Here is a 25852-nt window from a genome sequence, read left to right as displayed (position 1 = left end):
GCGGACTAAAGGACACAGTTTATTTTTTTAGTTTATGTTCACGACCGAATTCTTCCACATCTTTTCGAATTCATTCAACGCTGTGTAATCTGAGTTATTGGCATTGATGTTAAATAAAGCACAAATATTGAAATAACTAAATACATAAATTATATTAACATGTAGACAGGAAGTAATCAGAATTTGGGGTCTTACATTTCCAAATGTGTACAAGGTGCTCTGTTCTACTTCCCTTTCTTGTGAGGAAACACAAAATAGCTGGAATTTGTAACTGTAAATTTTTATGAACGAATATTAAATGCAGGTTTATGACAGAATGTGAATATATCTACAAAATATTTACGTCAAAAAGCAGTATATAGACACATTGATGTTGATTGTGGCCTTTACATTTTCCTCTATGAAAAATATAATTTCATTAGCCTATCAGAGTGGCCGCGCGGTCTTAGGCATGAACTGTCTTCGCCCTCTCGAACCCTAGGGTCATGGGTTCGAATCCCTCTTGAGGTATGGATGTCTATGTGCGTTTATTCTGTGTTTGTGTTGTTCTGTGTGTAGGTAGAGGCCTTGTGTCGGGCTGATCCCCCTCCCAAGGAGTCCTACCGACGGTGTATACGATCAAGGAACCGGAAAAGAAGTCATGGTCCAACATAAGGCTGTAGAGCCGTAGGTAGGTAAGTAAGTAAGTTTGCATATTACTGAGGACTCGTTCATATGCCTGTTTTTTTTAGAAATTCATATTAAAACGTGTCACCGAAAATTCTCAGTTTTAAAAATATCCCTTGTATCTGTTAGAGGCTCAGTCTTTGCATATTTCGTTATGTACCAGAAGTGTGGGTGTTAGAGTGTGTGAGTCTATTGTATATTAGTTTTGTCTGTCAACGTTTTAAATGGTGTTTTGTGTACACTGAATTTTTAGTCATTTTTTTACCTGATGTGACAAAAAATTCCATTATATTTTGTAAATCGAACGAGAAAAAATAAACTGTTTTCTCCTCCATTTTTATCCCCCCCTCCTGTACGCTTTAGGAGATCATATTCTGGGGAATGTATTCCTGAGCACGTCACGTCAAATACTGAAAATGTAAGACTTTATTTACTTACGAAGACGCGTATTAAATCAGACATTTATTCCTTTTTTTATATAGTTTACCCTCAAATGTACTGTGTAGAGTTTGGGGGCACTTAAACGGTTTCAAAAGACTTTCTACGCAATTCTAGAGCATCCTAGATTTCAGGGATTTTATTTACTCTTCCTGGCACTTAACAAGCGTCTGGTGGGTTTTATATTGAGCCACTTCAAAGTGAGTTAAAAGTTTTATAGACAAAGAGACACTTTCTTCTTTTTATACAAAACAAATGACAATTTTCGCAACTTGTAATTATGAATCCTGTCACTAGAGAGCAGCACATAATGACGGATATATGAGTCTATTTGTTGCAATGCATGTTCTCTGCAATAAGTGTAAAAGAATGTATAATACGCGAGAGAATATAAAGCGTTTCAAAAGTGAAATAGAAAAGCTTCAAGAATTCACTTCACATGTCACGTACACTTACTGAATTTTTCTAAATAGACAATATATGAAAGAAAACATCCTTCACATACATTGATATGTCTCATGTTAGTGACAATTTTACGAAATTTTAATAATGCAGAAATTTGTGAATAGAAATATTACCAGAATATAAGCTTGACAATTATGGATTTTATAAGTACCTTCCAGAAGCATTATTTACAGCCTCCTCTTAATTTTAAGTGTTAGGATGAATGTTCGTCATTCATTCTTGGTAACTGCCTTTGTCTTCATCACGTAATTATGTAACTGTATTACACTTGGAGTAGATGAACGGCTCTTAGTATATATAATACTGTATATAAGATGGGAAAGCCAGAAGGAAAGACACCACTAGGAAGACCAAGATGCCAGTGGGGGGATATTAATAAAATGCTTCTTAGATATGTGGGATGGGGTGGTATGGACTGGGTTGATCTAACTCATGATAGGGACCAGTGGAGGGCTCTTGTGAACACTCCAATGAATTGTTTCATTTTTGGTCTGTTACACTATCAATCACAGAGTTAGTAGAGAGTCCGTCGAGTGTAACAATTTGTAGGTCACTTTTTTAATATCACTTCTGCCTTACATGTTTCGGTTTGATACAACCATCATCAGAGGCACTTGCTATAACCATGGAAACACTGTTGTTGTTTATGATGTTCACAGTTATGTTTGTCGTGTAGACGCTGCTACAATATGCTGACGTGTAAAAGCACAAAACTTACTAAGATAGTTGAGTACACAACACACAGCACATAAGAAACATCGAACCATAAGCCATACAACTTCAAGCTGACGTCTCCCATCTTCGGGATGAACTAACAAGGAGGAATTCAGCATTTTAGATTAAATATTTTAACATTTAGCGTTTTAACTTAAAACAGTTTCGGATGAAAAGTGAGAACTTGATAGTGTACTCAACTATCTTAGTAAGTTTTGTGCTTTTACACGTCAGCATATTGTAGCAGCGTCTACACGACAAACATAACTGTGAACATCATAAACAACGAGTGTTTCCATAGTTAAAGCAAGTGCCTCTGATGATGGTTGTATCAAACCGAAACATGTAAGGCAGAAGTGATATTAAAAAAGTGACCTACAAATTGTTACACTCGACGGACTCTCTACTAACTCCAATGAACCTTCGGGTTCCATAAAATGCTGGATAATTCTTGAGTAGCTGTGTGACTGACGACTCCCCAAGAAGGGCTCAGCTCCTTGGAGTTACTTATTTAATAATCTTCGGCTTTTCATATAGAACACTGTACGACACTTCCTGTATCACATCAGCATTTATTGAACTTCAAGGTTCATTACCGTATTCACAAAAGCCCGCTACTTGTCCATAATGTGAATCAGATTAACCGAAACCATTTGTTTATGATCAATTTTAATAAAATTCTGTAATGTATATATTATTAATCAGTTTAGTGGCATTTGGGTCATCTTGTGCATAAAGCCTTAGATGCGTTTTCAGTTTTATTATCAGCTTTTTATTTGTTATTTAATGACGTCAGCGTGGAGCCTATGTTCACTCGGATTGTACTAATGAGAGATGAATTGGAAGGGATTTACAAGGAAATGATCGTGATCTAGTTGCTGTATTACCCTGATATTTGCCTGGGTGATCTGAGAAAGACCGCCAGTATCTGACTAATGATAGCTGATGATGCAGCTGAGGTTCGAATTCACCATCTCTCGAATACAAAAGCAAAGCTTACCTCTAGACACCTTCAGTGGCGCGCGTTGATAGGTCGCGCTGTGTATTAAATGATGTTATGATTTAATTAATTGAACACAAAACGAAGCTGTTTATGTGACAGACGTCTGTATATTCCGTTACACACAGAGATTCTGGAAATACTGTCAAACCGCATGTAATTTTTATGTCTGTTACCGATACCTATGTGAAGACTGCTTTGATTTGAACATAATGTTGCCAGAAACATTTTACCCGATGAATTCGTTGCAACATTTACTGAACTTGTTGAGCTGAGGTATTTGTAAACAGACAGGTATTAAATTTTGTGTGCGGGATTCGAGATTATATCCATTAACACACATATACAGTAATACAATTTTTTTTAGTATGAAGTGTTTATTGAAATCTATTGATATTAAAATTTTTCGTGTTACAATTAATTTATGAATCATTTAAAGATATATTCATAACAACGCATTCATTCTATGGGGTACATACATGAATAAAATGCACATATTGTACACACCAGGCTCTTCAACGGTCCCTATACTGAGCCAGATCAATCCAGTCTATTCAACTCCATCATATCTCTCTAAGGTCCATTGTAATATTATCGACACACCTACACCTTGGTCTTCCCAGTGGTCTATTTCCTTCTAGCTTCCCCATCAATATTCTATATGCATTTCTCTTCGTCCCATTCGTGCTACATGCTCTGCTGATCTCGTCCTCCTTGACTTGATCATTCTAATTATACTTGGAGAAGAGTAAAAGTTATGAAGCTCCTCATTATGCAGCTTTCTCCAACCTCCTGTCACTTCATCTCTCTTCGGTCCAAATATTCTCTTCAGCACTTTGCTCTCAAACACCCTCAGTCTATGNTACCGGTTCTCACGGTCTCTTTGCTTGCAGATTTCTTATATATTTTTTCTTCTACCCTGAAGATGGAGGCGATACGTTCCTCCGAAACGTCGGTTAACACCACATATACACGGTGCCAAATCCCAGAAGACTGCTTTCTTCATAGTCACCGCGGTGAAAGCCTCAAATCTTACACCCTCAGTCTATGTTCGTTCCTCAGTGTTAGAGACCAAGTTTCACACTCATGCAAATCTAAAATAAAACGCCACGAGTCGAATGTATTAAAATTATTACGAATTATGATATATTTAAATTACGTATAAGGAAAAGGAATGAGTGTCCTTCTGGGGACTACTGAAACCTCTCACAATATGTCATGTCACTCGGAAAAGTAGACTTCCGGTGGCTATCAAAGAATGCGAATGGAATCAGTTCTCTTATGCTGTGTATTGCTCGTGGATGCGCATCCTAAAGCATATTTTTGCTAAAAACGAACTGAGGTCGTGCTTTCGAATCCCAGTCGAAACATGTATGTATGGCGACCTATCTTCTGTGTTTATATTGTCCTGTGTAAGTTGCTGGCTCGCGGTGGATAGATCCCACGTGTGTAAATTCTACCAATTGTCTATAAATATAAAATTTATTTTCAGTTTTTTTATCACCTACCATGCAACAGTATCAAGTTTTAAAATTAAATCCTTTTTTAAAACTCGTCAGTGCAGTACACGTTTCGGTCTACTCGGCCATGATCAAGTGCGTTGAAATTCGGGGCAACTGCTGTGTCTTCATCGCTACCAAAAGCAACTACACATTCCGTCTTATTAACAGCATGCAACTTAAAGATATATCCTCACTCATGGAGCTGAGCCCTTCTTGAGGAGCCGCCAATTGTGCAGCTACTCAAGAATTTCCCAGCATTTTATGGAACCCGAAGGTTCATTACCGTGTTCACAAGAGCCCTCCACTGGTCCCTATCCTCAGCCAGATCAATCCAATTCACACCATCTCATCCTATCTCTCTAAGATCCATTTTAATATTGTTCACCCACCTACGTCTTGGTCTTCCCAGTGGTTTCCTTCCTTCCGACTTTCCCACCAATATCCTATATGCATTAATCTTCTCCCCATTCGTACTACATGCCCTGCCCATCTCATCCTCGATTTGATGATTCTAATTATATTTTGAGAACCACGAAAAGCAAATACTAACACAACTTCTCATTACACATTGCAGCGACAATGCATGTGGCATAGAAGAGGAACTAATTGACTTCATTTAAAAACATTGTAAATACAAAAACACCGATCGCAGTAGCGCGTAAGTCACAGGAGTTCCCCCGAATTTCAGTCCGACTAGAATCAGTATTGCAGCCCATTTATGCATACCTACATACATGTATACATACATATGCAAAATTACTTATGTATGTACGTAGCGGCCTCAGTAGTCTAGAGGTAACGTTCCCACCTCATGACTCGTAGTACGCGGGTTCAAATACCCGGCGGAGGTCGTCGAATTTTTAAGGACTGAAAAATTCAGGGAACAAGTCCTTCGGGAGGGACTTAAGCCGTGGGTCCCGTGTCGTAGCTTTACGGCACGTAAAAGAACCTCATATCTCCAAAGGAGGTCACTGAGTCAAATTAACGGACGTTTCCCGCCCAACAGCAGTCTCTAATACCTCTGGTAGATGGGGGAAGCATTATAGATACCTCTCAGCTAGTAGAGCCGGTCTCGCTGGCTGGGCGGGACTGATGGTAAGCACCAGTACCGGTAGGATATAGAGACTGGTAGAATATCATAGAGGGAAGCACAATAGATCAAACTGGTCGCGGTGCATGGGGAAACCCACCCTCTCTAAATAACTAACTAACTATGTATATACGTACTCTCACTATGTGTTACTGGAAGTTTATCTTCTGTTACTCTTCACAAGCGAAAACAAATACCACCTTCTAACTTCATACAGCCAATAGAAAATCAGCCATGTAAATTGAACCCTGAGATATGCATATTCTCCTGTAAATAGATCGGTAGCAGCCAACACCAGGTCGCCGTCCTGTGAATAGCTACAAAGTTTCCTGTTACATCTGCAGGAGTGCTCGGAACTAGATCTCGACATATTTCCCCTTATCTGTATCATGAGTTCTGTGAATCGCTCTTACAGTAATTGTACGCCTGTTCCAGGAACTGTATCTCGTAGCGGAAGTATTTGTTACGTGGCTGTAGCCTGCTCTATATTTCATGTTTTATTCATTGTAGTTTTAGTCTGAATTACATTAAGATGGCGGAAGGATACTGACGTCATGTAGGCGCTGATATTCGACGCCCGGATATCACAACGCGCTCTTTCACCCTGCTGAGTGAGTTCTTCAGCTGGCACGAGATTCAGTAATATAAGCATCGGTTCTCGCCTATTCAAAGTCTAATCTACTAACTCACTCCATTCATTTTATGTCACGAAATTATTTAAGAATGCGAGCCCGGATAGATCAACCGGTACAGAGACGGGCTACGTGCTCGACGGCCGTGGTAAGATTCCCGGCAGGGGCAGGAAATTTTTCTCCTCTGCACAGCGATCACATCAGCTCTGGGGACCACCCAGTTTCCTATCCAATGGGTACTGTTAACTCTTTCCCTGGGGTTAATGCGGCTGGGGTGTGAAGCTAACCACTCACCTCCATCTAGTGCCAAGATCAAGAGTGGTGGAGCTCCACTCCCCAATACGTCGTCATGGCGTCATGTTCAATTAAGTAAGCACAGAAATAACTTTACTTTTACCTTTAGTTGTTTAAGAATTATTTCATTTACAGTAAAATTGTCCTTTAGAATTTGTAATTATATGCTTATTTTATTTATTCATTAATGTTTTATTCAGTAATTCAGGCTATAGTGCCAGTTGATACCATAATAAACAATTAATGCGATTGATAGCATATGGAAAGAGGCGATTGTGCTTAATTTCAGGCACTATCCTGCCATTTGCCTGTAGGGACTGACAAAAATCACGAGAAATCTTTCTGAGGATAACCGGTGTCTCAGTGGAGATTGCAGCAAGCTAGCTCGGTCAGTAACACTTCAGATTTATGCTCTGCAGTTGCGTGGTTCGAATTTCGGCTTGGACACCGTCTACCCTGACTGGGAGTCTTCTTTGTTTTACTCCGTTCTTCCAGGTGAATGCCTTGACGGTTACTTGAAATTAACCACGACAATTTCCTTCTACATTATTCACTATCGTCACCAAATACCTTCGCCTACCTGTAAAGATCTAAGTTTATATTCGGGAGGTATTCGGCTCGAATCCCAGGAGGGGCACCGTTGTTCTGACTAGGCCTTTCATAAGTTTCTTCTTTACCTCTAGACCAGCCGTGTCAAACATGCGGCCCCCATAGCCACAAAGTGCGGCCCCTCAACTTTTAGAGCTAATTGATATTAAAATCAATATTAAAATTTGAGTAGAAATATTTTTTGTAAAGACAATTTTCCAACAGACCAGAAGACAAGAAGACTCACACAGACATAAATTAGCAGGCTGCAGGAAATTCAATGTTTTGCTATTTCTAAAAATTTCTTGTGTAATCTCTCTTTTTACATATTGAAAAGTTGTTTGATACTTGTCAAAAATAGCATTCTCTTGCTTTTTAAAACTGTAAGATATGTGACTTTAGGTAATTATATTGAAATTATTCCTAAATAATAAGTAGAGTTAAATTTACTTGTATCAAAATCTAATGTATATTTCTATTTTGAAGTGCGGCCCCAGGACTATAGGGCTGAGTTGGCCATCGGTACAAGTTGAGTTTGACATGCCTACTCTAGACAAATTCCGGTATAATTCCGCTTTTAGTCCGCGCCCACTTCTTAGCAAATCCATTCCAATTCATTGTTCATCAGTCATTCTGCATCTTGATGTTGTAAAGTGTCCCTGTGCTTAACTAATTAAGCATTACCCCATGTAGGCGTATGGAGGAGTGGAGGTAGAGATCAAATACATGAAGTATCGTGAAATACAACCCCACCCAAAGACTGTAGCCCTGCTATAGTCTGACGACTAACAGCGTCTCAAAACAACCCTTAATTAAACAAATATGCCCACTGGAATGACACATGACCCAATAATTATTGGAACTCATTGCTATGGGAACGTAGTGTCCTGTCTCTTCCCGCCAGCCCCACGCCGTGCTTTGTCCAGTTCAGTACAACTCATTACATCAGCTGCAGTTCCCGTAGCGCGAATGTCCACTCGATCCGCCCCTCCACTCTGAAATGTCAAGCTCCGCACAGTTTATTGGTGCGCCATAGCCAATAAATACAATTGGTCACGTTATTTTTACACCCTCGCTGGCGTGTTGCAAACGATCCAATGAAATTTCTGACTGGCTTAGGTAAAGTAAAATTTTCCCTGTAACAGGCCGTGGAGGCCCATAGCGTTGTGAGAAGTCAAGACTTCCACATTATCTAGACAATCTGCTCACAGATGGCAGTGAGGTTGTCAGCCTTACGCGCCGGCCACCTTTTACTACTAAGCAAGATTCCTGGTGCTCATTTTTTTAAAGGCTCAGTCGACCCCAGGACCGTAGTGCGGCTGGAAAGATTAGATCAATTGAAAAACTCCACCACTTCAGGACTCGAACCCGCGACCTTCCGGCTTGTAGCATAGTGCCTCAACCAACTACGCTACCGCATGCCCCCTGACTGGCTTACAAGTCAACAAAAATTTCCGGATGAACCTTCAAAATCATTTTAGTTTCTTGCTTATTCAACTCTACTTTCAACATTACTTTTTTTATTATTTTTAACCTAATTTCGTCGTTTTGAAAAAATAAAAAGTTTATGAAATCACCTTGCTTTCTGCGTGTCCCCTAATTTCTCTGTCTGCTATGCGGTTCGTGTCGTGTCAAGGAAAATAGGCAGTTAGTTCTTTCCTTCTTGTTCTATTTGTGGGGTGGGATGAAACTGGCTCCACTTGTTACGCCGATCACTATTAAGCCCTGGATGATGATAATGATTCTGGAGCATTTGGTGGAATGACAATTGGCAGGGGATATCTAAGTACTCGGAGAAAGCCTATCCCAGTGAAACTTTGCCCACCACAAATCGCGCATGACCTACTTGGGATCGAACGCTGGCCGCCAAGGTGGGAATCTGGCGAATAACCGCCTGAGCTTTTCTGTCAGTATCTGAAACAGTATTGCATCGAATTGCTTGATGATAATGAACAATGAATTGTGAGGGATGTAAAAGGAAACGGTCTTTTCTAATGTAAGGCACTCTACCGGTATTTCCCTGAAAGAATTAAAGAAAACCATGAAAATTCTCAGTCAAGAAATTCAAAACCATAAAAGTAAAAGTAAGTAAAGCTATCCCTGTAAACAGGCCGTGAAGGCCCATAGGGCTGTGAGACGTTGAGGTTCCCACATTATCTAGACAGTCGGCTCAAAATGGCGCTAAGATTGTCAGTCTTACGCGCCGGCCGCGCTTTACTCCCCAGGAAAATTATTTAATTAATTTCAGGTACTCATTTCTGTTAGAGGCTGAGTTGACCCCAGGGCCATAGTGCGGCCGCAAGGATTAGGTGAGGTAATCTGTGGTCAAGCAGAGATGCGAATTGGCAATAAGCGAAATAAAAGTATGAAGCGATAATTGAGCCAACTTGTCTTCTGGGATTTGCCACCGTGAGACCGGTGGATCATTACGAGTTTTCCTGAGGGACCTGCTGATCCTTTCTTAGTGGCAGAAGATGTGGGCAGCAGGTTTCACAAAACCGTTGATTTCGATCTATCGATTAGAAGGCGACGCGTCCCGGAAAGCATTTATATCCGTAATCACCGCCGTTAGAAGCTAATTCTCACGGTAATAAATCATCGGGTTTTGTAACCTGAAGACTTTATTTGACCTTTGGAATAAGTACACAGTTGTCAAAGAAAGATCTGCAACTTACAATATACTCGTATTGTAAGCCGAAAAGTCGCCGGTTTGATTCCCAATGAAGCCATTGGATTTTCTCAATTGACCTAATTCTTCCAGCCGCATTGTGGCTCTGGGGTCGACACAGCCACTAACAGAAATGAGTACCAGGAACCTTCCTTGGGGTAAAGGGAGGCCGACGCTTAAGGCTGACAACCTCACCTCCATCTGTGAGCCGACTGTCTAGAAAATGTGGAAGCCTGGACGGCTCGGAACCCTACGGGACTCCATGGCCCGTTACAGGGGTAGTTTCCCACCACGACGGCCCGGGTTCGATACCAGGATAGAGTGGTACTGGGACAGGTTTTCACCGAATACCTTGGCTTCCCCTGTTAGTTCTCATTCCACCAAATGCGTCGTACTCGTCTTATCATCCGGAGCTGGTACAATACGCCTATTGGTGGTCGGTGTACCAAGTGAAACCAGTCTCAGCTCACTCCACAAAAATTTAAAAATTCTGCCTTGTCAATGCAGTTAACCCTTGTCGAACGCCTGGGGGTACGTTCCTCGGAAGGGGTGCGTTCCGTAAATCCATTGGACGGACTTCATAGGGATGAGAGTTGAAGTGAATGTTCACAAACCAGATTGGTTCCACAAACACATAGGCAGCAGCTAATCCGTCGTTAGCTTTTTAAACAACGGCGGTAGTGTGTGTGTGTGTATGTGTTATTTTTGCATGTTTGGTACACCGCGTATAAATGAATTTTTCGTATTCGACGTATAATTTTTCATATTTTTCACGCGTGTAATCTAATGAGGTTTTGGAGGAGGACTTTCTGTGTATTATAATAAATACACTTTCATAATAACAAATATTCTTGTTACAGGAAGGTGAAGTTGTAAAATATTGTCAAGGGTTAGTGGCTTGACAAGGGGTTTGGATTGATAATTGGAATTATTGAAAGCTTATAACTCGTAAATACGATACAAGGAAGTATAACTTGCTTACTTACTTACCCATGGAGCTGAGCCCTTCTGGAGGAGCCGCCAATTCAGCAGTTACTCAAAAATTTCCCAGCCTTTTATGGAACCCGAAGGTTCATCACCGTGTTCACAAGAGCCCTCCACTAGTCTCTATCCTGAGCCAGATCTATCCAATACATATCATACCATCCTAACTCTCTAAGATCCATTTTAATATTGTCCATCCACCTTCGCCTTGGTCTTCCCAGTGGTCTCTTTCCTTCTGGATTTCCCATCAATATCCTATACGCATTCCTCGTCTCCCCCATTCGTGCTACATGCCCTGCCCACCTCATCCTATTTGACTTGATCATTCTAATTATACTTGGAGAAGAGTACAAGTTATGAAGCTCCTCATTATGCAGTTTTCTCCAACTTCCTGTCACTTCGTCTCTCTTCGGTCCAAATATTCTCCTCAATATTCTCAAACACCCTCAGTCTATGTTCCTCCCTTAATGTTAGAGAACAAGTTTCACACCCATACAGAACCATAGGCAAAATTATAGTTTTGTATATTCTAATTTTTATATTTTTGGACAGCAGACGAGAAGACAAAAGTTTCTCGACTGAATGGTAGCAAGCATTCAAGAAAGTATAACGCTACTGCCAATTTACGCATTTAACAAATCATTATAGCACGCGCTGAGTGTCAGTTTGTGATAATTATAATTAGTCGTTGCTCGGTAACGGTTCCAACAAAAGAGATTCTCCTGATCTCGTGCTTATTTTGTTGCCTGCTGACTGCCAACTCACAACTCACAACCAAACTGTCACAACTGCCGACTCTCGACTTTGAGGTCAGGGTCAGAATCGCAGAACGACCGACAATTAGTCGGTAAGTCTTGGTATCAAGCCCCATCTGGGACCCACGTCCAGATTTTTGTTACTGTCAGACAGTTGCGGTTTTGTCGATGTGAGGCGCCCTTTCCCGGAGAAATGATGGGTCTTTCATTTGTCGCGGTCAGAGTTAACAGTCTATATTTGCAATTAGAGTCAGAGGTTTTTTATTGCTAGTGGGGTGGGACTAAGTCCCTTGTACTGCGGCCACTTCTGGCCTATTGTACCAGCCCCAGATGATAGGTGAGGGTGATTGTGGAGCAATTGGTGGAATGAAGATTGGCAAGGGAAACCGAAGTACTCGGAGAAAACCTGCCAAAGCGCCACTTTGTCCACCAAAAATGCCACTTGACCAGACCCGGGATCGAACCCAGGCCGCCCAGGTGGGAAGCCAGCGACTAACCGCTTGAGCTATGGCGCGGCCACTAGAGTGAGAGTAAGTATTACTTTAAGATTGGCGGTTTACTTCCAGTGAGGTCGTCTTGACGTCAAGCCCCTTGAGGCTCTTGAGTAGCGTTCCTTTTTCCAATGAGTCCTTGTGTAACATCCTCTCTGACGGGAGAGAATATTTTTGTATTTACAGTCAATCGGTAAGTTAAATTGCTACTGGCCTTCGCCAGCACAGTCATTCTTCGCTTCAGTCTCCCCGAGACCCATGAACAAGATTTTTATTCTCTTCTACACATGTTCTTCAGAATTGGGCCTCCTCTTCGACTAAAGAGGTGTCGAAATTTCTACGTAGGTGCTACATTTGTTGCACCAGAGTCAAAGTCACATTGCGACTGACGGTCAGTCAGTAAGTCTTGGTGTCGAGCTACTTCTGCGGCTCATGACCAGATATTTATTACTGTATGACAGTTACAGTCTTGTGGGGCGCCCTCTCTGACGAGAGGACGGGTCTGTCTTTTGTCAGTCATATGTTGCACCGTACTGTCAGCATGATTATGTACGTGCTGTCGCGGTGTTGCGTCGTTCGTGCCCGCTATATAGCTTCTTGTCGGACATCATAGAAAACACAGTTTTAAACAATGTATTTTATTGTTGCGTGTATATCCGTTGTCTCGGAATCGTGTATACCCAGCCGTTGCCTCGCAATGGACCAGGTAATCATATCTCAATAGATTTCCATACTTCAACTAACGCATGCTGGTGACATATTTGGAAATGAATCTGTTGGAGCATTAAGAGAGGCAGAGTACTGGAGGTTGTTGGCAGGCTTTGTACGAAACAACATTCCCTGGATTTAAGCCGCTGCAGCTCTGAAATACGGATCAATACCTACAGAGTGTTAATGAAGGTAGATACAAACGAAGGCACCGTCATGCCTTAGTCAAGTGTTTTGCCTCACCACATTCTCACGGTGAACTTGTGTCTGTAGCAACCCCGCCCCCCCGCCCCTTGTTGAGCTGCTGCTTGTTCTTAAGTCCATTTCCTCTAGGAACGAAGTAAGTCATACATTCTGCAGGCATCCTTAGCTAATTGCATGAAGCTGAGACCTTGAGAAGCTAGCAGTCGCTGAGCTACTCAAGAAATCCCAAATATTTATGGAACCCCATTATCGTGTTCACAAAAGCCCACCACTGGTCCCTGTCCTCAGCCAAATGAATCCAGTCCATACCAATCCATTCTATCTCTCTAAGATCAAATTTAATATTATTCTCCCACTTACGTCTAGATCTTCCTAATAGTCTATATCCGTCTGTCTTTCCCACCAATACCCTACATGCATTCCTCGTCTACCCCATTCGTGCTACATGCCTTGCCCACCTCATACTCCTTGACTTGATCATTCTAATTATACTCGGTGAAGAGAAAAAGTTATGAAGCTCCTCATTATGAGGTTTCTCCAACCTCCTGCCACTTCATCTCTCTTTCGTCCAGATACAAAGGTTTGGATAAAAAGTAGTGGCAACACTGCTGTAACATGAAAGATGTGCGTCAGATGGCACTAGCGCCATCTGTAGCTGATAGCAGAAGTTCAGTTGAAGCAGTGCAGTGAGTTGCACTGGTTGTGTTTAATTGAGTTGCATTGTGCATCGTCTTGAAGTGCAGGAGCCCAGTTCAGTCCCCCTAACAACATGTTTATGAAACAAGAACAACGCTCCTGGATACAAATTGAAGTTGCACGAGGTCGTAGTGCACAAAACTCTTTATCAGGGACTGCGAGAAGCATGTGATGATGCTGCTTTGCCATATCGCACAGTGGCACGGTGGGTGAAATTGTTCCGTGAAGGGAGGGATGCCGTTCAGGACGACCCCATGTTGACAACCACACAATTCAGCTTCTTGCTTCTTTGCTGGATTTTGATCGTCGATGGGCTGCACGGGAGTTAGGTGCTGAGGTAGGCGTATGTCACAAACCCGTGCTCCACATTCTGCACGATATTCTTGGATACCGCAAAATTGCAGCGAGCTGGGTACCCCATACAATGTCTGAGGTGCAACAATGGCAACGTTATGCAATTGCACAGGATCTGTTGGACCGGTACCAGAGGGAAAGTGACGACTTCCTTGGAAGGATCGTCACTCTGGAGCAAACTTGGGCTCGCTCATACGAACTACACTTGAAGCGACAATCAAATGAATGGAAGCATCCTGGCTCTCCTAGTTCAAAGAAAGTGCGCCCTACACAGAGTAATGTGAAGGCGATGTTCATTGTGGCATATGACACTGATGGAGTGATACTGCACCACACTGTACCTCAACGACAGACAGTAAACGCTGCCTACTACTGCAATTTCCTGTGTAATCATCTTCGTCCAGCTCTCAGGAGAAAGCGACGACACTTGTTGGCAACGAACCCCATCATCCTTCATGACAATGCAAGGGCTCATACTGCTGATGCTGTCAAGGATCTCCTTCGCTGCTGGCGATCTGAGATACTGCAACATCCGCCATACTCACCCGATATGTGTCCGTGTGATTATGATATCTTTGCCAAAATGAGGGACACGTTACAACACAAGAGAGGAGATTATTCGTGCTGTAGGGCGGTCACTGCTGGACATCAACAGAAATGGACGCGCTCATGGTGTACGACGCCTTCCACAAAATTGTCAGAAGTGGTACACATGGGGGACGATTATGTTGAAGGAATGTAAGTGTGTTTACCTCAGGTAATAAAGTAATTTCAGAACTCTAGAGGCGCTGCCACTACTTTTTATCCGACCTATATATGTTCCTCAGAATCCTGTTCTCAAACGCCCTCAATTTATGCTCCGCTCTTCATATCAGAGATCATTTTTCATATCCACGCAAAACCAAAAGCAAATTTGTATTTATGTGCATATATTCTGATTTAAGTTTTTAGAAATCCGACGCTCAAATAAAAGTTTCTGAACTGAATGTTAGAAGGCATTACCTGAATTCAGTGTCCTCTTAATTTTCTCTTGAATATAATTCTGATTTGTTATTCTCGTTCCCAAATAATTTAACTATGTTTCATTTTCGAATGATCTATTGGCTGTCTGTACTTATGAATTTTCTTGCATTATGGCGACGAGATATCAGCATGCACTTGATTTTTCTGCGTTTACTTCTAGGCCAGTCTCCTTACTATTGTTAGCGTCAGTGAGATTTCTCCTTCGTGGTACCTATATTATTTCACAATGTATTTACATCATTGCACAGTTAGGTAAATTTTTACAAAAAAATCCCCTATAAATACCTCTGAATACCCAGTGTCAAAATACTGGAGCCATACTGAAAACAGAAAAAAGTTCCAGTCTAAAGAGGAACGTACTGGTCTTCGTCAGTAAATGATTAATGAGGGGCACGAACGGTGCATATGTTGGAACTTACTAATTATGTTCAAATAATTTGAGGTCCAGTTTAGATAATAATATTAATTTCCCGAATATATTTCTCATTTTTCTGAATATTAGCCCTCGAAATCTCACCGTTATTATTCAAACACTCTGTTTCCTATCTGAATGAAACCTGATGAAATTGCACAGTGGTGAAACGAGCTCGTCTGGAGCAACTAAAATGAATTTATCATTCCTGCGAGAAATGTAGTTTTGTGTGAACAATTGAAGTGCACAGAGAAAACAATTGTGGAAATTTGTACCGCATTAAACCAGCGTATGACCTTTGAAGCGGGCTGGCACTATGAATCACAGCGCTGACTTCTACCGCAGGTTCTGAGCGACTAACACACAGTTCACAAAAAATAATATGGTTCACCTCAAAATGTATTTATTCTACACATGTTTGTGAACGGCTTCATTCTAAAGTAACCAAAGCTCTGATAATTAAACGCTAAATAAGCACAAATATTTATCATAGCACTTGCATAATATTACGTAACCGACGAATGCAACAATTGTTACGCCTGGAAACGTTTCAGCCATTCCTCATTGATTCTCTCATCGGTACGCCCAGTATTACAGCCCACCACTGACTGATTAAACCAATAAATATTCATACACAAGTTAGAGCTATAGGCTGGATGACACGAGTTCGAGCCCCAGAAGGAGCAGACATGTTTCTCTCCATAACCCTATCTATACAGAATCTCAGGCCAACCAATTTATTCAGTACTAGGACTTTCTTCCTCTGATGAAAAGCGAATGGAACGTAAGGCTAACTACTCACAGATGTTTAAAGCGGGAGTTAAGACTGCGTGAAGGTTTATTTTGACTTCTCCAAACTTCTTAATGGGAGAACTTTAAATTTTTACTATNCCGCTCGGCTCACTTCGGCTCCGCTCGTGACGTCACCGCGGGGAGAGTTGCGGGGTGATTACTCGCCTATTACGCGAGCGCTACGTTACCGCTACGTGCAGCTGGGGAGGTAGGGGTCAACATGTCACAATAGTATATGCACTCATGTCCAGAATTATTTAATACTATGGTTCTGTGCACACTGGAATCAATATTGTGACATGATTACATGGTCCGTTGCGAAGAAACGGCTGGGTAAACACGTTTCCGCTGCAACGAATACAGTCAACAATAGAATGGATTGTTGTGTGTGGTGTTCTTCATGCTGTCCGTGCCGAGTATACATAACGAGGCCACCAGCGGAGTGCAACTGGGATGTAAATAAGGGGATCTGGCCCTGTACGTTGGGGGGAGTCTAGAATTTGAGGCAGTATAATACGGTCATGAGTCCCGCTGGACTCGGATTGACTGCACTGGCGAGGATCGGAAAGAACTGTAAACGACAGACACATCCTCTTGTCAGAGATGATGTTACGCACGGACTATAGCCGCTAAGGTTCAGAAGAAAAAATTGCACGCCCGGAGTCTCAAGGGGGTCTTGGCGTCAAGACGAACCGATTGGCAGAAAATAACTGACTCTGACTCTGACTCTGACTCTGAGTCATAGCGAGTTGCTGTAAGTGGGATGCGTATACTTGACAAGAGGCCAGGCATATTCATAAGAGACAAACTCATTTCTCTTCAGACGGGATGTTGCATAAGGACTATGACAGCAAGAGCTGGGTTGGTAAAAATCTCTGGTCGTCAGCTCAAGGGTTTGGCTCCAAAACGAACTGATTGGTGGTAAACCGCCAGTCGCAAGGTAACGTTGACTTTTACTTTTCATAATGAGACATAGTCAGTGAGTTGCCAGTTGAGGACTAGCTGTGAGACGGTAGCCAGCCGCCAACGACGTAAACACGAGATCAGAAGAATCTTCATTGTTGGGAACCGTCACCGAGCAACAACTAATAAATAACAGACTGAGACTCAGCGTGTGCTATAGTGAGTTGTTAAATGAGTAGATTAGCAGTGGTGTTATAGTTCCTTGTAGTTACGAACTCTAAGCATCCAGTGAATCCAATTGTCAATCCAAATCACGTGTCTAGTTACTCACAAGTGATTATATGAATCTAGCCTAAATATACGTAGGTGTATAGAGTCAAATAAATAGGTGATTGTAAATAATTNCACGTGTCTAGTTACTCACAAGTGATTATATGAATCTAGCCTAAATGATAATAGTTTGCAATGAACTGAACTGTGCTGTGAGCGCCTGACATAGAGTCAAATAAGTGGGTGATTGCGAATAATGAATTAAAGAGGATGCAGAACGAAGTGGTCGTGGCTAATACAAGGCACTTTTAAGTAAACACGGGATATGCCACAGGAAGACAACATTGACAGTTGAGTGCAGGAGGCTACAGGCGAAGCAGCGTCTTCATACAACCAAAAATGGTTTTAGAATATCAACCAGAAAAAAAAGAAAGAAATTTAAGACCTCTGAAATGATGACAGGATTCTATTTCGTAATATCAATAATAGTGTGGCATGTAGTCCCATTGCTAGGGAACGACTCTGTAAACACATTCCCGCGGCAACATATACGCAGGCAACAATCGGATAACTTCCGTTTCTATGCAACGGCGCTGTAAATACAAAAGAGAAGAAGCGATGTTTTCTATAAGTCCGCCTCGACACTATATAAAGAGTAGAGAACAGAATCAAAGAAGAAAGAGAACTGAAGGAGTACAAAGGGCTACAACAGAGCAGTGCAGTTCAGTTCCGTTGGAAGTCAAAGTAGTTCTCGTGGAGTGTCCAGTCGCAAGAAGATGACAGTGTATCAGGTGATTTGTGAAATGTTGTAACAAGTTGTACACAGGTCCAATAAATTCGATCATCAAATCCAAACTCCGTCTTACTGGTCATGCAAACCCTGGATACGTGACGATAGGGTTTAATAGGCCTAATGATGGAAAGGGCCGGTCACGGTAGCCGAGCGGTCTAAGGCATGTACTGTCTCGCTCGCTTGGAAACCGGGACCGTGGGTTCGAATCCTACTCAGGGCATGGATGTTTAGTTTGTGTGTGTGGGTTTTTCTGTGTTTGTGTACAGGTAGAGGCCTTGCGACGAGCTTATCACCCGCCCAAGGAGTCCTACCGAATGTGTAAGATCTAGAAAAACCGAAGTGAACAGAGAAGTTCATGTAGGTAGGCCTAGGCCCACTGGGGCTTTAGTGCCAACAAAAATATAATGGGAAGGATAATAGCGCCCAGACTGGCTCTGGGGCTCACCCAGTGTCCTGTCCAGTGGGTACAGGGAGTTCCTTGCCTGAAGGTAAATTTGATCGGGTGTTACACTGACCACTCACCTCTACCCAGTGCTGACATCAAGAACCCGCTTCAGGTGCTTAATTAATTAAACATAGGGACAATTTTATCTTTACCTGTCTATCCATAGAGTTTATGGAATTCTGATAGCGCATATGCGCTGTTATATACGCATTACATATTCATATAGTATTCCACATTGATTTGAATACGGATCTATTGTATATTAAGATAAATTGATTACGGAGAAAATTTATATTTTAAATTTTCACATACATGTCATACATTCTAGTAAATAAAAGAAGAAAAAAATATCAGGAGAATGAAACAGTGTCATATAAAGCGAATGAATATTTACTAAGGCTACTGTTGTTGAAAATTCATCAATATACTTTCGGAGGTAAAATTCTGTACCAAGCAATGACGTAGTTCTGCATATATGCGATGATGATTCATTCAGTCAGTTCGTAAAACGTAACTGATAATGAAACCCACATCATCTCTCTCGGATTTGAGGTTATCACAGCGGTGACTACGAGGAGTTGTGTCTTTTTGAAAATAGTGCCATGTAGTCCGGTGGACGTCAGCTGATGTTTCGGAAGCACATATCGCTTTCATCTTCAGTGCTGAGGAGTAAGAATACCAGACAATGAACATGTGATCTCGAGTAAAATTTTATATCTGCTAAAATCGAAGAAAATTGTTCGAATTATGTATATAAATAGAGAGGCATTAATTTCATATATTAAATTTAGAATTTGGTTTCACCCACAGTATGATTCTTTCAGATATTTCGGACACGAAATCTATTTCCTTTGTCATGATAGTATACTACAGTGCTAACTTTGGTAATCGACAGTAGCGCCAAGGTTTTCGAGGATGCAGCTATGAAGATACGACACATATTACCGACGTTTCGGAGAAACTTATTGCCTCCAGTCTTCAAATAGTCCTCAGCTCTGGAAATAGAGGAAGCGCGTTACAGTAAAAATTCGATAAATTTCTACGAGAATACAGCACACCACATCCTATAAAACAGTAATATCCTTTTGGTTTCCTAGTTCTGTGCGTTTTTATATACTATTTATTTACTTATTCTGGCAGTCCTACGAATTCAGAAATGTTAAACCCAAAAATGCAAGAATTAGAGAAGCGCTTCCAATTAGCTTAAACATTTCGCTGTTTTTATTTAATTTTTATTGTTTATTAATTTTCTTACTGGGACTTCAGATGTGTTACTTCATACTTTGAAGTGACTTTAAATATGACTTTGAATTTACTATGCCACACTTTGGAGGTCATTTTAACTGGCCGTTACAGTTTTCCACTCCTGCTGTGGCCACAGCACTGTGAAGCGTGACTAACAAGAAGTTTGAAACATCCATTTTCATGAATTCTGCATCATAACTTTGGAAACTGAAATTTCAATTGTTAAGGAAAGTTCTGTTAAATCTAACATTTGTGTTCTTTGTAATAGCATTTTATTGTGGACATTACACAAACATATAATCAAGTGATTCTGAAACTTGGTATAACCTCCCCTCCCCCATCTTGCCAAAAATTTTATCCCGTTACCATAATTAATATAGGGCACGCGGTAGCATTGTTGAGGCGATATAAGCCGGCAGGTCGCGGGTTCTATTCTCGATTATGTCATTGGATTTTTCGATTGACCTAACCCTTCCAGCCGCACTGTGGTCCTAGGTTCGAATCGATTTCTAACAGAAATGAATACCAATAATCTACCTGGGGTGAAGGGAGGCTGGCCGGCGCTTAAGGCTGACAACCTTACCGCCATCTGTGAGCTGATTGTGTAGAAAATATGGGAGCCTCGACGTCTCACAAACCTATAGGCTTCCACGGCTTGTTACAGGAGTACCTTTACTTTTTACCCACATTAATTTTGTGCATGTCTAAAGATACGGGATTGTTTTGAGATTTAATTATTTCTATTCATTATTTCCTTTATTTACTTGCTTAGTCAGCAGCCCAAAGGCCAATTATAAAGTAGATACGATTAACGAGACGGACAAAATAAACATATACACACAAACAAGACAAAACAAGGCGCCATGTGTTATTTGGACAGTGCCTATTCATTTTGACTATCGCGCCAAACGGACACACGTGAACTAAGATTGAGTACAATTAATATTTTACCGTTTAATAATGATTACTAGTATTTTCATTTGAAATTGCACTGAAATAAACAACAGATCTCTGACATTTCTAGAATTATAATGAGTTCTGTTGTACTATGTGATTTTCTCAGATTGTCAAGTTCTCTCCCCACTCATGTAGTTCTCCAACTCTCCAGCAGAGTGTGACCTGTGACAACCTGTGACTGATGTAATGGGCAGCCTACATAGACTGGGGTTTCTTCCGTTTCAGCGCTGTAGATATCGTACTGAAACAAATTCCAAATGGCGTTTGAAATAACGAAATATACAGCTCACTTGACAATGAAAAACACCGTAAACAGACTGTGGGGTCGTAAAATATTCTGAGAACTTGATGTTAATTTCGAAACAATGTTCGACGTGTTTGTGTCCGGGGTGGGGAGGGTGTGGGGTGAGGGGGGAGCATATGTTCAGCCTCCGGAACAGTTTCTGAAATTAATTCGTACATGTTGAACACGTCTACGGGATTAAGTCCGTGCGCTTAATATTTAGCTAAGGATTACGGAGAGTTGCGCCGTAAGATCTTGTTTTTGTACGGAGGTTTTCGTGACCTGGCTTAATGCATCTGCCCCTTACACACACGCAATCAGTCACGCTCAGGATCATAAGTCCAGCAAAACATCCTCTCGGGATGGCTTGGCCATTTTCCTGTTCAGCCTCAAGCAGTGACTATTAGTGCTTTCGGAGGAATATATTGCTACCATCTTCAGAGTCGACGTGGTAGCGAAGCAATATGCAGGCAGCAATGCGATATGTACATGCTGCCTCTTTAATGCTAGTTGCAGGATTAGTTCACTCTTCGACCATGAAGATGGAAGCGATATACTACTCTGAAACATCAGCTGACTTTTACCGGACTACACGTTGTTATATGTCAGAAGACAGAGCTTTTCAAACGCTAGACTGTAAAGCTATAAACTGATTTATCGAAGGGAACATTCGAAAATCGATTATTTATCTTCTCATTGCTTTGTAAATCACGTCTTAGTCTGATATAAAAGCTTCTAGTTGCCGATTACATTACAAAGACACACGGAAATAGCTCCACGATCCTACAGGATTCGAACCAATGTCCTTGTGTTATAACTCTCCAATGTCGCAGCCAATATAGTCGTCCTTACATAGGATTACCTCAGCTCATTTAGTGGTAGAACTCTACGTATGCTACTACAAGAGGGAGAGACAGTAAATAGGACACGAATGGATATAAAGAGTAAAACATGTGATATTCGAACCTGAAAAAAAAAAACATTTATTTCTCGACATAGCCTCCACCAACATTGATACACTTGTCCCATTGCTTTCCCAGTGCATCGAAACCCGCAGCACAGAAATCTTTTGACTGTTATCTCAGCCACTTCTTCACCTCCGTTTCAACCTCCTCGTCAGCAGAGAAACGTCTGCCACCAACTTGTGAACAGGAAACATTTCTTTATAAATATCCTTTCCATTGAGTCCTTTTGTTCACAAAAAAAGCACCAGAAAACTCTGCTCCTCGGTACTGTAAACCTTCAAGAACGGTCGCCATTTTGACTACTGAGAACAGCCTCTGAACATGGGCATGCGCGTCTCTTACTAGACTGTCATGAAGCTGGACTGTGCTGCTACCTAGTGATACACACAGAAAACGTATTACATCAGTTAAAACTGTTTTGCTTCCGTTTGTGACCTATTTACTGACTCTCGGAATTTTGCTTCAAAGAACTGGTCCATAACAACCTGATCATGGTAGGAATCTTGTTCAGGTATGATGAACTCTATTTTGGAGGCATAAAGTGACATCCTTATCAGAGAGAAAGATAAACGTAGCCAGAAGCATTAAAACCTACATTAAATGTTTATCTTCGTAAAACATTTATACGCCGTTATCTGAGAGCATTAATCCTTTCAGAATTGTCAACAAATATAATTAAGGATGGCATTAACGGCCTACTAATTGCTCTCATGCATGTAGAGGAACAGGCTGATGCAAACACAAGTAGAATATTTCACAGCGTTTCTTGGTAAAATGATTTTTAAGTCTTTACATAAGGAAGTTCTGACCGCCTGCGGTGTTATTGCACGGGTTTAAACAGTTAATCTACAAACCAAAGAAAATGACTTCACATGTCTTATATCATCAGCCGCATGATGGTAGGAAGTGTAAGTAAAGGTTAATTTATTCTTATAACAGGCTGTAAGGCGTCGAGGCTCCCACATTCTCTAGACAGTCAGCTCACAGATGTCGGTGAGGTTGTCAGTCTTAAGGCGTCGGCCGGCCTTTACCCCCACAGAGATTCCTGGTACTCATTCTTTTAGATGTCGACCCCAGGGACGTAATGTAGGTGGAAGGATTAGGTCAATTGCAGAATCCAGTGACCACAACGGAAATCGAACTCTCGACCTTGCGGCTTGTAGAATAGTGCCTCAACCTCAAGCTGTGAAGTATAAAAAAATATCTTGCCCCTGCAGGGAATCGAACCCCGCGCCATATTCCGTCGCTGTACCGGCTGCTTTTGTTTTACAGCAACATGAATAATGATGTGAGAAGGCACGAGTCACTGACGTAATTAGTACATGAACTTGTGTCTGATACTAATAAATATGCCAGTTGTTATTACAATGGCTTTAGTTATGAAGTACTAAGGGCTTTGTGTACCCAGAGCCCAGTCATAATACACAGTCTGGCTTTCTCCGCTTTGCTGCTCTAACTTTGATACTCATGGCACCATCTTGTCGCTTGGTGGTCTTTCATTGCAACCTGACACTAAAATCTCTGAAATTTAAGCGCTCGAGACGCAAGTCTCTCTGTTATTATCCTTATCTCTTTGTTATAGTAATTATAATTATGCTAGATCTCTTGTGTCGAAGTAATTTACTGAATAAATAGTTGTTCCTGCGTCTCCTACACGTCACTGTTGAAGTCATTGCGCTAAGGGCCACGAAACATGACTGTAATTAGTTGTATGCTCAGTCCATATCATCTGCACCAACTGAGCTGGAATATCCTTTGATAGTATAGAGCTCAGGCCTGCGCACCAATTATTTATGACAGATGAAGCGGCAATGCCCTGTGTTACCGAGCTCTTCGGCTTTGTTCTACGGAACGTACTCGTGACGACCAGGGGAGCGCAGCGGAGCACGGCGCACATTGCTACCTCGTGTTATTCTCTTAACCTTAATGGAGACACATCAATGGAGGATGCTAGGCTTTATGTTGCCGCCGCTTTCAGAGATCTGATTGTTAATCGTGTACTTAATTAAACAGAAGAGCGCTCTCTAATAATGCAGTACTTACATTATTTTTAAAAAATAAAAAGAGGCTTATAAAATCGCCTTGCTGTGTGTTTGTGTATCGCAGTATCTTTTAGGATTTTGATATTAATGAGATCGCCTTGCTGTCTACCTGTGTACACTTACCACTCTAAGTGCTACACTGCAGTTTCATGCACCATATATCAGTGTTTGGGAGTCTGTATAGCGACTGGCTACGAGTTGGATGGAAGGTGTTCGAATCCCGACAGTGGCAAGTTTCTTCTCTTCTGTTCAACATACAGACTGGCTTTGGAGCCCACCCATACTTCTATCCAATGGGCACCGGAACTCTTTCCCCGCGGAATAAAGCGGCCGGAACATAAAGCTGACCACTCACCTTGGTCTAGTGTCTAGGTGAAGAATGGCGGAGCTATACCTCCAGTCCGCAATATGGCTTCATAGCATAACGCTTAATTAATTAAGTACAGACACAACTTCATCATTATGACAGTGTTTATGTACTTATGCGAGTTTTGTTGTTACATGATTTACGTTTTTGTTCGACCGTTACTTCGTACTACCATTCCTGTATGCATTAAGAACTAAAATTTGTTACTGTTTTACAATTTGTATTTCTATTTTACGTTGTTCTTGTGTCGTCTATAGAGCTTTGTTGGTTATAAATTGTGAAGGGACGATGGGCGTCCATATGATCAGCGTTTATGAGCGCCGTGTTCCTCCATGCGAACTTTCTTCACGTTACGATTGCTTCCTTGAAGGCAACATAATGAGAGGCATCTTCGTGGGTAACGGTAGCCGTTTGCATGTTCCGATCGTTTATTCTTAGAAAGGAAGCGAGTATGTTGGCAGAAGCTGTCTTATCATACTACTGCAGCAGTCACAGTCAGCCTAACGCAACTTAAATCTGTATACAGGTTGTTGCTTTGACTCGGGTATCCTTGCAACTGCTTCAGGATCGCGAGTGCTGCTATCGTAACACGCAGCTGGCGGACTTGACGTGAGGGGCGTCTGTCTTTTCCTCCGAGAGGCTTAACGATTTGAGACATTGTCTCATTCTACTTTCATGTATTCAAACACTTTTTTTAATTCGCTTAGTGGGGGGTGAAGTCCAACTGAGTCCACTCGGCACGGCGGCCACTGATTGGCCTATTGTAGCCTGCCCCGGGTGATTATGATGATGGGGAATTTGGTGGAATGAAGATTGGCAGGGGAAACCGAAGTACTCGGAGAAAACCCGCCCTAGCACCACTTTGTTCACCACAAATCCCATTTCACCAGACCCCGAGATCGAACCCGGGCCGCCGCGTTGGGAAGCCAGCGACTAACCGCTTAACCTATAGCGCGGCCCTGTATGCATACATACATACATACACAAATGCATACATGCCTGTATACACATACCTGTAAATCTACACATTGGTTCTTACATTAACACATACACACACGTACGTACATGAAATCTTGCAACAAAATTCTGTACCGTGACACTGCTGT

At 41.6% G+C, this 25852-nt stretch overlaps 1 protein-coding gene across 5 annotated transcripts in view; it reads left to right on the top strand.

Moving 5' to 3' along the window:
• The window catches only part of LOC111866213 (neuropeptide Y receptor type 1), a 439022-nt gene that overhangs the window by 267543 nt on the left and 145627 nt on the right, over window positions 1–25852 (top strand). Inside the window, exon 1 of one of the 5 annotated variants that reach the window (XM_033752160.1) lies at window positions 635–670. The exons of 3 other annotated variants lie outside the window; for them this stretch is intronic. The gene's annotated coding sequence lies outside the window, so the exon portion shown is untranslated. Of the gene's footprint in view, window positions 1–634; window positions 675–25852 lie in introns of those variants that run through there. One more of the 5 variants, XM_033752161.1, reaches the window with a different exon arrangement.

This window comes from Cryptotermes secundus, unplaced genomic scaffold (assembly GCF_002891405.2).
Source record: "Cryptotermes secundus unplaced genomic scaffold, Csec_1.0 scaffold682, whole genome shotgun sequence".
NCBI lineage: Eukaryota > Metazoa > Arthropoda > Insecta > Blattodea > Kalotermitidae > Cryptotermes > Cryptotermes secundus.
This window is presented reverse-complemented; position numbering and strand designations above follow the sequence as displayed.